Below are 14,063 nucleotides of genomic sequence, written 5' to 3' on the forward strand. Positions count from 1 at the left end.
TAAACACTAGCAAGTGCACTAGGATTGCAGCAAGTAATGAGTAAATTTAAGATCCGAGTATCGTCTCCACAGGGAATTAGGAACTCAATTATCACTTCACAGAAAAATAATCATTTGAGTCATATGAATTTGGGAAGAAAGTTGTATCATATAAAAGCAATAATCAGAGCAATCAAAAGTAAAGAACTTGTAGAAAAACAGAGTATAAGATTTGTGATGAAATGAAATAGCAATGAAGGATAGTTAGGAATTTACTTCACAAGAATATCAATATCAATCCAATTAAATCCTCTGAACATTCAAGCAATTGAATAATTGACAATCAGTTTCACATATACCTAGCCAAAGGTTAATTCCTTAACTCATTGACCCTAACAATCCACTAAACCTCCCTAATCCCTTAGGTGAGATTCAATTTCAGGTTGCATTAAGAATTAGAACTATAAGATTACAGAATTAGGTCTCCTTATCCCTAAGAAATCCCTAAACTCTGGTTGCCAATTTAGATCGGAGCAAACAATCCAATTCCCATTGGTAAAGATTCCTCTTGATTAATCAAATGAATTTCCATTCAAAGATTGCATGAAAAGCAGAATTAACAACTCAATTAATCCAAGAACTTAAAGTTCAGAAGATAAAGTCGAATCAATACATCAATTCGAGTTTCATAAACCCCTAACTATGGGAAATTAAGCACACATTGCAACAAAAACAGAGAAAGAAGAAGAAGAAGATGAAGAAGAATGCAGAGCAGCCATAGCCACGAGCTCCAATCCGATCCCTCTTCTTAGAGCTTCAAGCTTTGACCCCAATCTTCTCTCCACTCTCTCTCAACGAGAATCTAACTAACAAAACAGAAAATGAGCAAAAGACCCCTAGTTTCGTGCTTCAATCATGTATTTATAGAAACCCCAGTTCTGCGCGTTGTCACTTTTCTTCACAAGAGTAACCACGCAGAAGCTTTATGTAGTGCGCGTGTTCACTTTCAAGAGCAAGAGTAACCACGCGCAACTTGCAGAGTTGAAGGCTTCTCTGGAACATTCACTTTAATTCATAAGAGTGGCAACGCAGGAGGTCGAGGGCTGCGCGTGATCACTTTCGTGAGTAATAGTAACCACGCGCAAGCTGTCCTGATACAAGTGCCTTTGGAACGCTCACTTTTGTTGGCGAAAATGACAACGCGCAGCTCATCAGGAATGAAGTCTCTCTGGAACGTTCACTTTCGTTGGCGAAAGTGATAACACACACTGGCAACGCTCACTCTTGTAAATAAAAGTGATTACGCACAGGCTCCTCTTCTCATTTAGGCTCTGGAATGATCACTTTCACTAACAATAGTGATCACGCCTAGCCTGCATCCCATAATTCTTGTATTTTGGAGTCCAACATTGCCATTCTTCCTCTTTCTTTCCATTGATAATCCATTTCTATGACTTTTGCTCAGATTATTCCTTCAAAAACAAGATAAATTCCTTAAGAACTAAGCATAAATTCTACAAATGCGAAAATAACTACAAATTGAAATAAAACTTTCAATCATTCTCTTTTTCTGAGTTTTTTTGCTTTCTTCATATATTTTCCTTATTAAATGAGCTAGAATTATGGTAAAATATCAGTAAAAATATGGATTCATCAGCAAACATATGGTAGGGTGAGGCAAAATGCATGAATTGAGAGAAACACTTAGCCTGAAACATTAATGAGTGAAGAGTGAAACACTATACTGTGAGTTAGATGATTTCTTTGCATTGTGTGAATTGCATGAAACCTTGCTGGATTTTTGTTTCAGTTTAGTGGGACTTTGCTTGAAAATATTTGATATGAGTGTGATTTCTTTGTTGAATGAATCCATGATTTTGGAAATATTGGAAGTGCCAACTAGAGTGTAAGATTAGAATGAAAAATTTTGAGAAAAACTTTTGGATAAATCCAACCTTTTACTTGTAACTTTCTTGAGTTTTGATTTGCTTGAGCACAAACAAAAGTTTAAGTTTGGGGTGATAGTCATATTTTAGTACATCTTTCTCTCCATGTGTTTGGTTTAACTGTGCTTCATTAGTGCATTATTTTGATGTGTTAGTTTAGATTTGTGTTAGTAAGTAATTTAGGATTTAAATATAAATCTTTCTTAATTTCTGCCATAATTTCTTATTTTGACACAGCTTCTTGTAAAGACCATATCTGGAGCTACACTACTCGGAATTGGACAAAATTGGTGTCCCTGGAAAGATAAGACAGAAATCTACAACTTCTCTGTTGGGAGCAAATCCCAGTTCGAGCATCTTCAAGTCCAAAATTGCGTCACAATGTTGCGGCCCTGCACTAAAATTTTCAGAATTTGATTGTATTGTTGATTTTACTTAGTTAGGGAGTTGGGTCTTAATTAAGCCTAATTATTATGTCTTTTACTTAGTTAGGTGTTTGATGAAACGAATTTAGCTACTCGTCATGCAAAAGATTGTCGTTAATCCTCATCAAATATGCAAAGAAATAAATGCAGTACTAGGATGTTGTCCTAGGTCGTCTCCAAAGAATTTTTGGTTGGGAACATACATCGAACAAGTGTGAACATATATTTTAAAGCAAGTAAATTGGGGGGAGGTTTGTCAATTTTCAGATTTTAATCAAGAGCAAAGTGTAAACTAGTGAAATTCAATCAATTAAAATGAGTAATTCCTAGTCAATCAATGAGTTCCATCATTATTCTTTCAAATGATTCAATAATCCCCTTTCTTTCCCTTGAATTAAGTTAATCTAACAAGCAAAAATTAACTTTAACATCCCAATTAAAATTAAGCATCTTAATGGGCTCCAATCTCTATCTCTAAGATTAAGCAACCTCAAGGACTAATCAAAATTAAGCAATTTTGAATTAGAATTTTGTTGGGTAATTTAGGGTTCATTAAGCAATGTTCCCTTCATGCAAATTTCATTTTATTCAAAGATTGGGGTCAATAAATTCAAGGAAAGAAAGATTTGTATTGCAATTAATCCCAAGAATTCAAGATTCATGTGCATTGACTAGGAATTACAAGGAAGTTTAGCCCTCCATGTGGATGGGTTTCACAAATGAAAGAAAGAAATGTAAGAACGTAAGTAACATTAATGTAAATTCAACCAAAATCAAAAGGAAAATTGGAAGTTAAAACCTATAGAGGACCCTTGGCTGTCACCCAAGACTCCAATGTTCTGGAAAAATGTCTCAATTTGGCAAAGGAAAATTTTGTAAAGTGTCAAAAGTCCCGTACCCTAAATCCTAAATTCTATTTATAGTGGATGACATGTCAGCAAAGTGTCCACTTTTGCCTTTGAAAGTGTCCACTTTGGGCCTTGAAAGTGTCCACGTGCAATTCTCGTAAATCTGTCAATTCTCGGGAGTTGCCACTATTGGTCTTGAAAGTGGGAACTTTGGATGCGCGTAGCCACTTTGAAAGGCAATAGTGGCCACGCGCATCATGCTTCAAAATTGGCGTCCTTGGATCTCTCTGGAGTTGCCACTATTGGTCTTGAAAGTGAGAACTTTTGATGCGCGTAGCCACTTTAAAAGGCAATAGTGGCCACGTGCATCATGCTTCAAAATTGGCGTCCTTGGAGCTCTCTGGAGTTGCCACTTTTGGGCTTGAAAGTGGCTACTTTGGAACCTTTAATGCCCAGACTTGCTGTAGTTGCCACTTTTGCTCCTAAAAGTGGCTACTTTGGGGGCAACTTTCATCCAAGGACCAAGATTTCTCAAAATTAACTTGGGGACTCTGCAAAATTATCAAGATAATTAAAATTGCAATCTATATCTATGTAATTAAATGCAAATTAACCAAAAATTAATAAACCTATGATATTTACTCAAAATGTGATTTCTATATTATTTGCACTATCTAAGTCCATTTTTTCTATCAAGGAGCACCAAAAAGGCAAGTAAAAATATAATAAAAAGTGGATTCATCAGTGTTTAGGAAACTCATTAGGGAGTTGGGCCTTAATTAAGCCCAATTATTTTATCTTTAAATAGAGGTTATGACTCTATGTACGGATCCTTGTTTTTCTTTTCCCGCAATTTTTTTAGAATTACAAGTCTTTATTTTAAATTCTTTCCTTTATTTTCGTCTCTCTACCTTTCATCTTTTCGTATTTTCTGGTTTTAGCCGAAGCAAGCATGATCATGAAGCAAGGCTAATCCATCAATCGGTTCAAGGTTTCAAGAACAACATTGCGTTTGAGTTTCAGGTTAGGTTCTATCAAATTCGCGCTTTTCCTCCTCTTTTCTGATTAGGATAATTACGTTTTTCATGATATTGAATTTTTGTTCGCATTCTAAACAGAGAATGAGAATTTCAGATTTGAAATAAATGAATTCACCTAATTCAATAAATCAATTGTTCTGAATTTTGTTAAAGCATTGGATTTACGATTGCAGCTCTTGTTTTGATGAAATTCATAATCTAGATTTAGATTTTGGGTTATTAATGTCGTATTGAATTAGTATTGATTGGAAATTCGTTGGAATTATATTCGTGTAACAATGAGAATTGCGTTGTAGTGATTGAGATCTTGATTTGGTTGAATTTCATATTTTGTTTCGTTACAATTATTCCTTGTTCTTTTCTTTTCTGTTGTTTACAATTTAATTCAAAACAATCCTTCTCTAAGCTAATCTGAAATCACATGATGGAACCAGAAACAGAATGTATCTTATGTCCTTGTGAGATGACCTAGGTTTACTCCTTGTATTGTAAATTTTTTAAGAAAATCTAGTTTGTTTGATACCATTGCGACGTGGTTATCAAAATGGCACCGTTGCCGGGGACATAAGTCAATTTGTTTTTATTTCATCATGTGTACTAACTGATTCGGTGTTTCTGTGTTTGTGCTACATTCATCTGTGTTTTTATTTCATAGTGCATTTTGTTCGTCTATTCCGTTCTGCATATTGTGTTTATATTCGTTTGCAAACTCTAAAACTAAGTATTCTGTGTTTCTATGTTCGTTTGCAGATTTAGTTTTGCATTTCAATTCGTATGTGTGTTGATCAATTCGTGTTTTAATGTTTATTCATGATCCTTTGATTGTCTATTCCATTATTTCATTGCAATTGAGTGTGTGATTGTGATTGGTTGAATTGTTGTGGCTGCATGCAAAAAACATAGTTGCTGCATATTTTGATATCATATTTTATTGTTTATGCACTATTCATCAGATTTTGAAAAATTCCAAAAAATACCTAGAGATTGAATTTTGATCTGAATTTTTGTGTCCACATTTCTTTTAGTGTCTATTAGTGTTTAGAGTTGGTAGATTGCAAAAATCATTAATAGAAAACGAGATACATTGTGGTGGCCAAGAGAATTTTTGTGAAACTTAAAAGTGCCATAACTTTTGCTAGGAATGTCAGAAATTAACCCACCAAACATGACTTTGGGGTAGAAAAAAATTTCCTATCTACCACAACCCGCTCTGCTGGTTGAGGCTACCCCAATTTTCAAAAATCGCATGTTTTCTAAAAGTTTTTTATTTGTCAGCATTTATTGACCTATTTTTCTTGATTTTAGGCTTCTAGTTTCGATGGTAAATCAATTCAAAAAATTCTAAAATTTTTTGTGGTGTTTTTCTATACCAAAAAGAGATTTATCATGGTCACTTCTTCATATCTTGCATTTTGATGGTACTTGCTTTGTAAACCTACTTTGTGCATTCATTGATTGCTTGTTGTTCTTGTCGGTTCTAACCTTACATGACCAGGGCCAACCCTAGTGTAGTGAATCAACCTGATACTGAGATAGAGAGAACACTTTATAGGATAAGAGTTAGCAAAAACAGTGGTAGTGTATTTAGTGCTTCTTCTGAAACTGTTAATCCTACTATAAGTGAATCTGAACTTGAAATTGAGAATATGACTGATAACCCTGAGCTAACTTTGAAGAAATTGGCCACTCCTAATGTTGTGTATCAGTCATGGTGTGTCCAATATCCTGAAGACGAAACAATTTCCTATGAGCTTAAATCTGGACTTATCCATTTGTTGCCAAAGTTTCATGGACTTGCAGGTGAAGATCCTCATAAGCATTTAAAAGAGTTTCATGTGGTGTGTTCCACCATGAGACCTCAGGGAGTGCCTGAAGACCATGTCAAGATGAAGGCGTTTCCTTTCTCTCTAGATGATGTTTCAAAAGATTGGCTTTACTTCCTACCTTTAACAATCACTACATGGAATCAAATGAAAAGGTTATTTCTGGAAAAATTCTTCCCTGCCTCCAGAACTGCAGCAATAAGGAAAGAGATCTGTGGTATAAGGCAGCTGAATGGGGAGACTTTGTATGACTACTGGGAGAGATTCAACAAGTTGTGTGCTACCCTGTCTCCACCATCAAATAAGTGAGCAATTACTAATTCAATATTTTTGTGAGGGACTAACTTTGATGGACAGGAGTATGATAGATGCGGCAAGTGGAGGAGCATTGATGGACAAGACACCACACACTGCAAGGAAACTTATTACAAACATGGCAGCCAACACTCAACAATTCAGATTCAGAGGAGCTGCTAAGGGAGTGAATGAGATAGCACTTTGTCCTGGTACTAGTGCTGTTTATGGTGTGGAAAATCAAAGGCTGGAAAATGTTGTTAGCAATCTATACTAGCAAGTGCACTAGGATTGCAGCAAGTGATGAGTAAATTTAAGATCCAAATATCTTCTCCACAGGGAATTTAGGTTTCAAGTACCACTTCACAGAATTATAACCATTTGAGCCATACGAATTTTGGAATGAGATTTGTAACATATAACAGCAGCAAACTGGAACAATTAAAAGTAAAATGAACTTGCAGAAAACAAGACAATGAACACACAGTTATGTGATAACAGAGGGAAAAACCATAGCTAGGGAATTGCTTCACCAAAACTCCAATGTTTAATCAATAAAGTTCTGAATTAACAAGCAATTGGAAAGAATGACAATCAGTTTCACTTTATACTATTCAGAGGTTAATTCCTTAACTCAGTGAACCTAACATTCAATTAAACCATTCTAATTCCTTAGATCTAATTCAATTCAATGTTGCTTTAAGTGTAAGAAACCAAAAGATTGCAAGATCAAAGTTCCTTATCCCTAAGAAAACTAAAATCTCGGTGATTGGTTCAGATTTGAAGAACAAATTCAATTTCCATTGACAAAGGTTCCTCTGAATTTAGTTAATCAAATTTCCATTCAATTCACACGTGAAGTTCAGAATCAATCACTCAATCTATTCCAAAGCTTGAAATCCAGATCCAAATCAATTCAACATGTTCATTTCAGATCTACAATCCCTAACTATGAACGAATTACACAGCCATGGCAGCAGAAGAAGAAAAAGAAAGAGAAGAAGAGAAGAAGAAACTCAGAAATGCCATGGAAGCTTGCTCCACTCCAATTCCTCTTCGTGAAGCTCCAAGATCTGAATCCCCACTCCTCCCTCTCAGTTCCTCTAACCAGAAACTAACTAAAAAAAAACTGAAAAATGAACTGAATCCCCGTTTTCGCGCTTTAATCATGTATATATAGAAACCTCAGTTCTGCGCGTTGTCACTTTTCTTCACAAGAGTAACCACGCAGAAGCTTTATGTAGTGCGCGTGTTCACTTTCAAGAGCAAGAGTAACCACGCGCAACTTGCAGAGTTGAAGGCTTCTCTGGAACATTCACTTTAATTCATAAGAGTGGCAACGCAGGAGGTCGAGCGCTGCGCGTGATCACTTTCGTGAGTAATAGTAACCACGCGCAAGCTGTCCTGATACAAGTGCCTCTGGAACGCTCACTTTTGTTGGCGAAAGTGACAACGCGCAGCTCCTCAGGAATGGAGTCTTTTCTGGAACGCTCACTTTCGTAAATAAAAGTGATTACGCACAGGCTCTTCTTCTCCTTTAGGCTCTGGAATGATCACTTTCACTAACAATAGTGATCACGCCCAGGCTGCAACCCATAATTCTTGTATTTTGGAGTCCAACATTGCCATTCTTCCTCTTCCTTCCCATTGATTCTCCATTTCCATGACTTTTGCTCAGCTTATTCCTTCAAAACAAGATAAATTCCTTAAGAACTAAGAATAAATTCTACAAATGCGAAAATAACTACAAATTGAAATAAAACTTTCAATCATTCTCTTTTTCTGAGTTTTTCTACTTTCTTCATATATTTTCCTTATTAAATGAGCTAGAATTATGCTAAAATATCAGTAAAAATATGGATTCATCACCACCCCAAACTTGAATTTTTGCTTGTCCTCAAGCAAATCAAACTAAACCAAGGGTAAGTTCCTCCATTTTCAAATTCAGTTCATAAATTGCTTTTCCCAGATTTTCCAATTTCCAATTCTGTGTTTTCTGCAAAATTTTCAATCAAGTTGTTCCTCCAAATACTCATCATGATATTCCTACTGCATAGTCATCATTGAGTAAGAATTGCTACCTAAGTTCATATTTTTCATCAAAATTCATGTGAGTACAATTAATCAACATGATCACAGCTCACTTGGAAGTGTTTCTCTCATCACTCAACAGTGTTTAGGTGCTGTTTTCACTCTAAATCATCAATTTCACTGCACTCTACCATATGCTTGCCCAATTTCTCCATCTCCTCTGCTTAGTACAATTAATCACACATCTAGAGGACTTTTTCAGGTTATAACAAGGCTAAGGTTAAGGTAGGTATCAAAGAAAATGGAAAACAATACATGCAATTTCAAAAGATCAGAGGCATTTTGAGTGATTTGTTTTAAAACTAGCCTGGATCTACATTATTCCTCCTTACTTCTCTTACTTATGCAGCAAACAAAATTTTTTCTTGCAGCAGAATTTTCACTGATACTTTTCTTCTTTTCTTGCTTTCAGTCACTATCTTTTTTTCTCTCTGCAGCACTTTGCTGCACTTCTTTTCTTTTGAACTCACATTTTTGTTCTTTTCACAGCTTTGCTTCATAAATTTTTCATTTTACTACAGCACTTTTGTTCTTTCTTTCTGGCTTGTTGAACTCAAACTTAGATAGCATGCTATTTCCCACCCCAAACTTAGAACATTGCTTGTCCTCAAGCAATTAAAAACTGGATACCACCCCAAACTTAGTTTTAAAATTCATTCTTGATTAAACTCATTATGCCTTTGATCTTTTGAATGGTAAAAATTGGTTTTTCAGCAAGGCTTATAATGAGGTAATTTCAAGAAAAGGGATATTAAGCTCAAAAGGGTGAACTAAGACATTCAATCATAAAGGAAGGCCTTTAAGCTGACTAGGTATAATCAAACATGGCCTCTATCATGTGGGTGAAAACTGTAACATGCATATTCAATTAAGAACAAGGGCAAGTTCTAGAGAATACAGCCAAATATGATTAATCACACAAGAAAAGAATTAGACAGCTCAAATCTCACTAGGTATTTATAAGTGATCATGTGGATTAATGAAAATACAATGCACTTTTCAGAAATTTATGCACCTAGTGGCAACTGCCTCATTTTTGAAAATACAAGTGTGATCTCATTTTAAGAATGGGAAAAACAACTTAAAAAGAAATTCACACAGAATTCACAAAATTGTCAATCATTTTTATTTGATTAACAGCCAGCAATTTATTATCTATTCTAGTATTTTGGTGTTTTTCAGGAATAATTCAGTGTAATTGTGAAGCTAACTCATGAATAAGAGGTAGAGAATGAAACCCCCCTTTCATGGTAGCTGGTGCAAATGTCAGTTTCCATGGTGTATGAGTGTTGTGTGGTTGTGACATTTTCTGCACAAAACACCAAAAATTCTGTCAATTATCAAGTGAAAAGGGATTGAATTCTGCAGAATTAATGTATGTTTAAAATATAATTGTTTAGAATTAGCATGAAACCAAAATATACCAAGTGTGCAAATTACAAACCCAAATTCTAAAATGAAACCAAAAACTTTGAAACTTAATTACAAGACCATCAAGAGAAAATTTGAATTAACAGAAAAGAAAACAAAAATCCTAAACTAGTCATCTTGAGCATCCTCCTCATCAGAAATTTCATCTTCATCTTCTTCCTCATCCTCCTCATCTTCTTCTTCCTCCACCACTTCTTCAGTTGGCTGTGGAAAATGAGTCTTGTAGATTGGCAAGTCTTTAAAGACTGATGAGCGTAGACATTGAGCATTCTCGGCCAAGTCTGGTGTGTGATAAAGTTCATCTTTAGTCATTCCCATCTTCTGACCAAGATTCATCAACACGCATTCCACTAGCATAGTTCCTGCCTTCAAACTGTTGTGGAGCACAGTTTGTCGTTCAGCCAATTGATTTTGCCTTTCAACCAAAAGATGTAGGATGTCCTTCATCTTCATTGGTTTCTCCTTTCTGAACTGGGTGGGGATAGGTGCAGCTGAAGTGCAGGAGGTGGTGGCATAGATTTCCTTTACCATTGAGACAGAGATAGGGGGAGCAGATCTGATTTTCTCTTGGTAGTCTCTAACTTCAACCCCTGCATCCTCACATAGTAAAGTGATTAATGAGGGAAAGGCTAGTGAATCTCTTTTTGTTTTCAGAATATTTAAGATACATTCACTAATTACTTCCCCTGCATCAATGTACATATCATTAACAATAGCAAACAATAATTCAGCCCTCTTTACTGCCAGGGTTGAACTATGCTTGGCTGGCATGAAAGAATTCAACAGAAAAGTACTCCAGACTTTAGCAAATGGTAGCAGGTTCTTGGTGGTGATACACTTGGGTTTTTGGGCGAGGTTCAGCTGCCAAGTTGTGCCTGGCCTTCCAATTCTGTGCAGGATTTCAATATAATCCTTATCTGGACTATTCTTAAAGTCAGTGAAGTCCATCTGCCCAGGTTGCCTTTCAGTGTAAATTTCCAACACTCGATTGATGTTGGCAGCAGTGAAATCCACCCTCATACCCTTGACCATTGTGTGAAATTTGGGAATTTGGTCTCCCTTAAACCGCATTGCATTTGCATAAAACTCCTGTGTAATTTCTCTCCAACCGTTATCAGCCAAGGAGCAGAAGTTGTCCCATCCCCTTTTCTGAATTTCTTCTGAGTACTCAGGGTAGTTGCCTTCAGCAATTTCAAAGGCTCTATCTGGGACAATCTTCCTCCTCAGAATATTTGCCTTGAAATAGTTTTCGTGAGCAATACTCCTGAATCTTGGATCATGATCAGTAGTGGTAGAGGTAGAAGGAGCATTTCTTCTGGTCGGCTGAGGTGGTGAATAGGTTGCAGGTGTGGGTACACTTGGCTGAGGAGGGTCAGCGATTTCAATGGGTGAGGAAGGTGAGACACCATCAGTTCTTTCTCTTTTAGTGGTTGAAGAATTCCTGGCTGTTCCAGCTTGCATATTCCTGATAGATCTCCTTCTTGGAGTGTTGCTGGCAGATCCAGCTTTGGTCTTCTTAGAAGGTCCAACTGGTGTATTCAAAGAAGTTCTGACCATTTTGAAGTGGCTGCAAAAACAAACAAGTAATTTGACAGTTTAAAATTCATGACACAGAATTGTGACAATATACATCTCTTTACTAGATAATTTCAATCAATCCATGTGCAGATTTCCAACTTGCAGTATGTATCTATTTACAATCAGTTGCTGTCATGAGAATGTAATCATATCAACATACAAGCACTATTGCAAATTACTAAGCAATCACAGTCAAAATTGGTTAAACCTTTAAATTTGTAGTTTAGAGTGCACACTCTCAAAGCACATCAGGTTAACACAGAGATGCTATTATAGGTCATCAACATATTTTTTTACATGCTCTCTTAACTTTTCAGATATACCAGAACTTAGGTACAAAATTAATCAAACCATATTCAGGGGATTTTAAACTGGCCTTCATAATTTGTTTCCTTAGAGTTCACAATTTCACCAAGAATGCAGAAAAAGAATCACAATTGTCAACCACATTTCAACTACTAATGGTTCCTAAAAGAAATTTTCTTCTGACAGTAAAATTCATCCAGAATATTGCCTATTGTTTCTTTGAATCACATACAATTAGGACAGTGCACTCATTCATTATCATCAAAGACTAAAGATCAATTTAATGCAGGACTATCAGTATGCTATCTGTACAATCAGGCAGTGCAATATACAACAGTAATTCGTTCCATACAACTCAGTTCAGACATCAACATTCAAATATTACATGCAAAGAGTATTTTCGTTGATGGCAACTGGAGTATTTCTATTTCTTTCAAAGTCATGTTCAGATTTTTCGCATAATGCAGATGTAAATATGTTAACAGAGGAGATTGAATGACTTTGAAAACCTATTCACAGTATTTAAAGTTCCTTAAATCGAATACGCTCAAGATATTTCCCCACTTGCCATTTTTGACATTTTTCCAGAGTTGCAGCAAAGAAAAACCCTAAATACAATTTCAGAGAATGCAGAGAACGTACCTTGAGCTTCAGAAATGTGAATGACAGAGGAATTGCTTGCTGGTTGCCTCACGAAAGATTGAAAGTCAGAGGAATTTCAGAGGGGAATGGGGATTTAGGTTTAAATGGATGTGAGCGTGGTTCCTTTATATGGAGTCTGGGGTCACGCGTGTGCACGTGCCCACTTTTTAAGTGAGAAGTGAACGTTCCCTTGTTAAAAAAAATTCTGCGTTGTCACTCTTGTCGAACAGAGTGAGTGTTCTAGAGAACTTGAAAATTTTGAATGCAATGCGCGTTATCACTATTGCTGGGCAAAGTGATAACGCGCAAGCTTTTTGCTTGAGCGTGGTCACTTTTTTCATTAAAAGGAGTAACGCGCTATGAAATATTCCATACTTACCTGCGCGTGGTCACTCTTTACAAGGAAAGGAAGTGATCCAGAGAGTGTGTTTTTCTCATCTGCCTCTGCGTTATCACTCTCATCAGCGAGAGTGATTGTTCCAGAGAGCTGTGTTTCCTAGTCAGTTTCTGCGTTATCACTCTCATCAGCGAGAGTGATTGTTCCAGAGGGAATCTTAGAATTCCATCTCTGCGTGATTGCTTTCCTGCAAAAGAGTGATTCCTTTCATCAATTCAAGTTCTCCAAACTTTAATTGGCTCACTTAACAAATCATAATCATTCCAATACACACTTACCATACAAAATACCTACTTCCCTCATCATGTTCACCCTTAATTACATATGCAACATTCATTCAAGGCTGAATTCTGCAGAATTTCTGCAGAACAAGTATTCATAATGCAATTCTGACTTTCCCATAACACATTATAGCATGAAGTCCAATTGCATTTATCAGATTCGCTACAAATGACAGATTTAGCATGCTTCAAAATTTACCTTTTGCACCAAAATTATAGAATATGATGAGTATGATGCAGAACTTTGTATTTTTCAGAGAATTTGCAGAATTTGATAACTATTATTCAGACTGTACAAGAACTTTAAGCATTCTAATTAATTCCAATCTGCATTCTTGTTTTAGCCACCAGATTTATTCCAAACATCAAATTCAGCAAGGTAACCAAGATGAAAAGTGCAGACTTTGACTTCTATGGATACTGTTAATTCAAAAATAATGCAGAAAACTTAAATTGGGTTAGAAATGTGAGTTGCCTCTCACAAAGCGCTTCTTTAATGTCATTAGCTTGACATTAAATGTTTCTCACTCAAGAGAAACCAGTTTCATGCATGATATGTTCCTTGTAAATTCCTCTCCATGATAGATCTTCAATCTTTGGCCATTGACCTTGAATTCTCTCCCTGTTTTCAGATCTTCTATAAGAATTGCTCCAAAGGGAGAAGTTTCCTTAATTAAAAATGGTCCAGACCATCTAGATTTCAGTTTCCCTGGAAACAATTTTAATCTTGAATTGAATAATAGTACTTGCTGGCCAGGTCTGAAATCTTTTGCAGAATAAATTTGTCATGGATCCTCTTGGTTCTTTCTTTGTACAACTTTGCATTCTCATAAGCTTGTTGTCTGAATTCTTCCAATTCATGCAACTGTAAAACTCTCTTCTTTCCAGCACTTGACAAATAAAAGTTAAGCCACTTGGTAGTCCAATATGCTCTGTGCTCCAGCTCTAGAGGTAAGTGACAAGCCTTTCCAAATACTAGCTG

General features: G+C 36.1%; 1 pseudogene; it reads left to right on the forward strand.

Moving 5' to 3' along the window:
• The window catches only part of LOC113869217, a 144,435-nt pseudogene that overhangs the window by 31,025 nt on the left and 99,347 nt on the right, over positions 1-14,063 (forward strand).

The sequence above is a fragment of the Abrus precatorius genome, unplaced genomic scaffold (genome assembly GCF_003935025.1).
Source record: "Abrus precatorius isolate BTA unplaced genomic scaffold, Abrus_2018 Scaffold6, whole genome shotgun sequence".
NCBI classification, from domain to species: Eukaryota; Viridiplantae; Streptophyta; class Magnoliopsida; order Fabales; family Fabaceae; genus Abrus; species Abrus precatorius.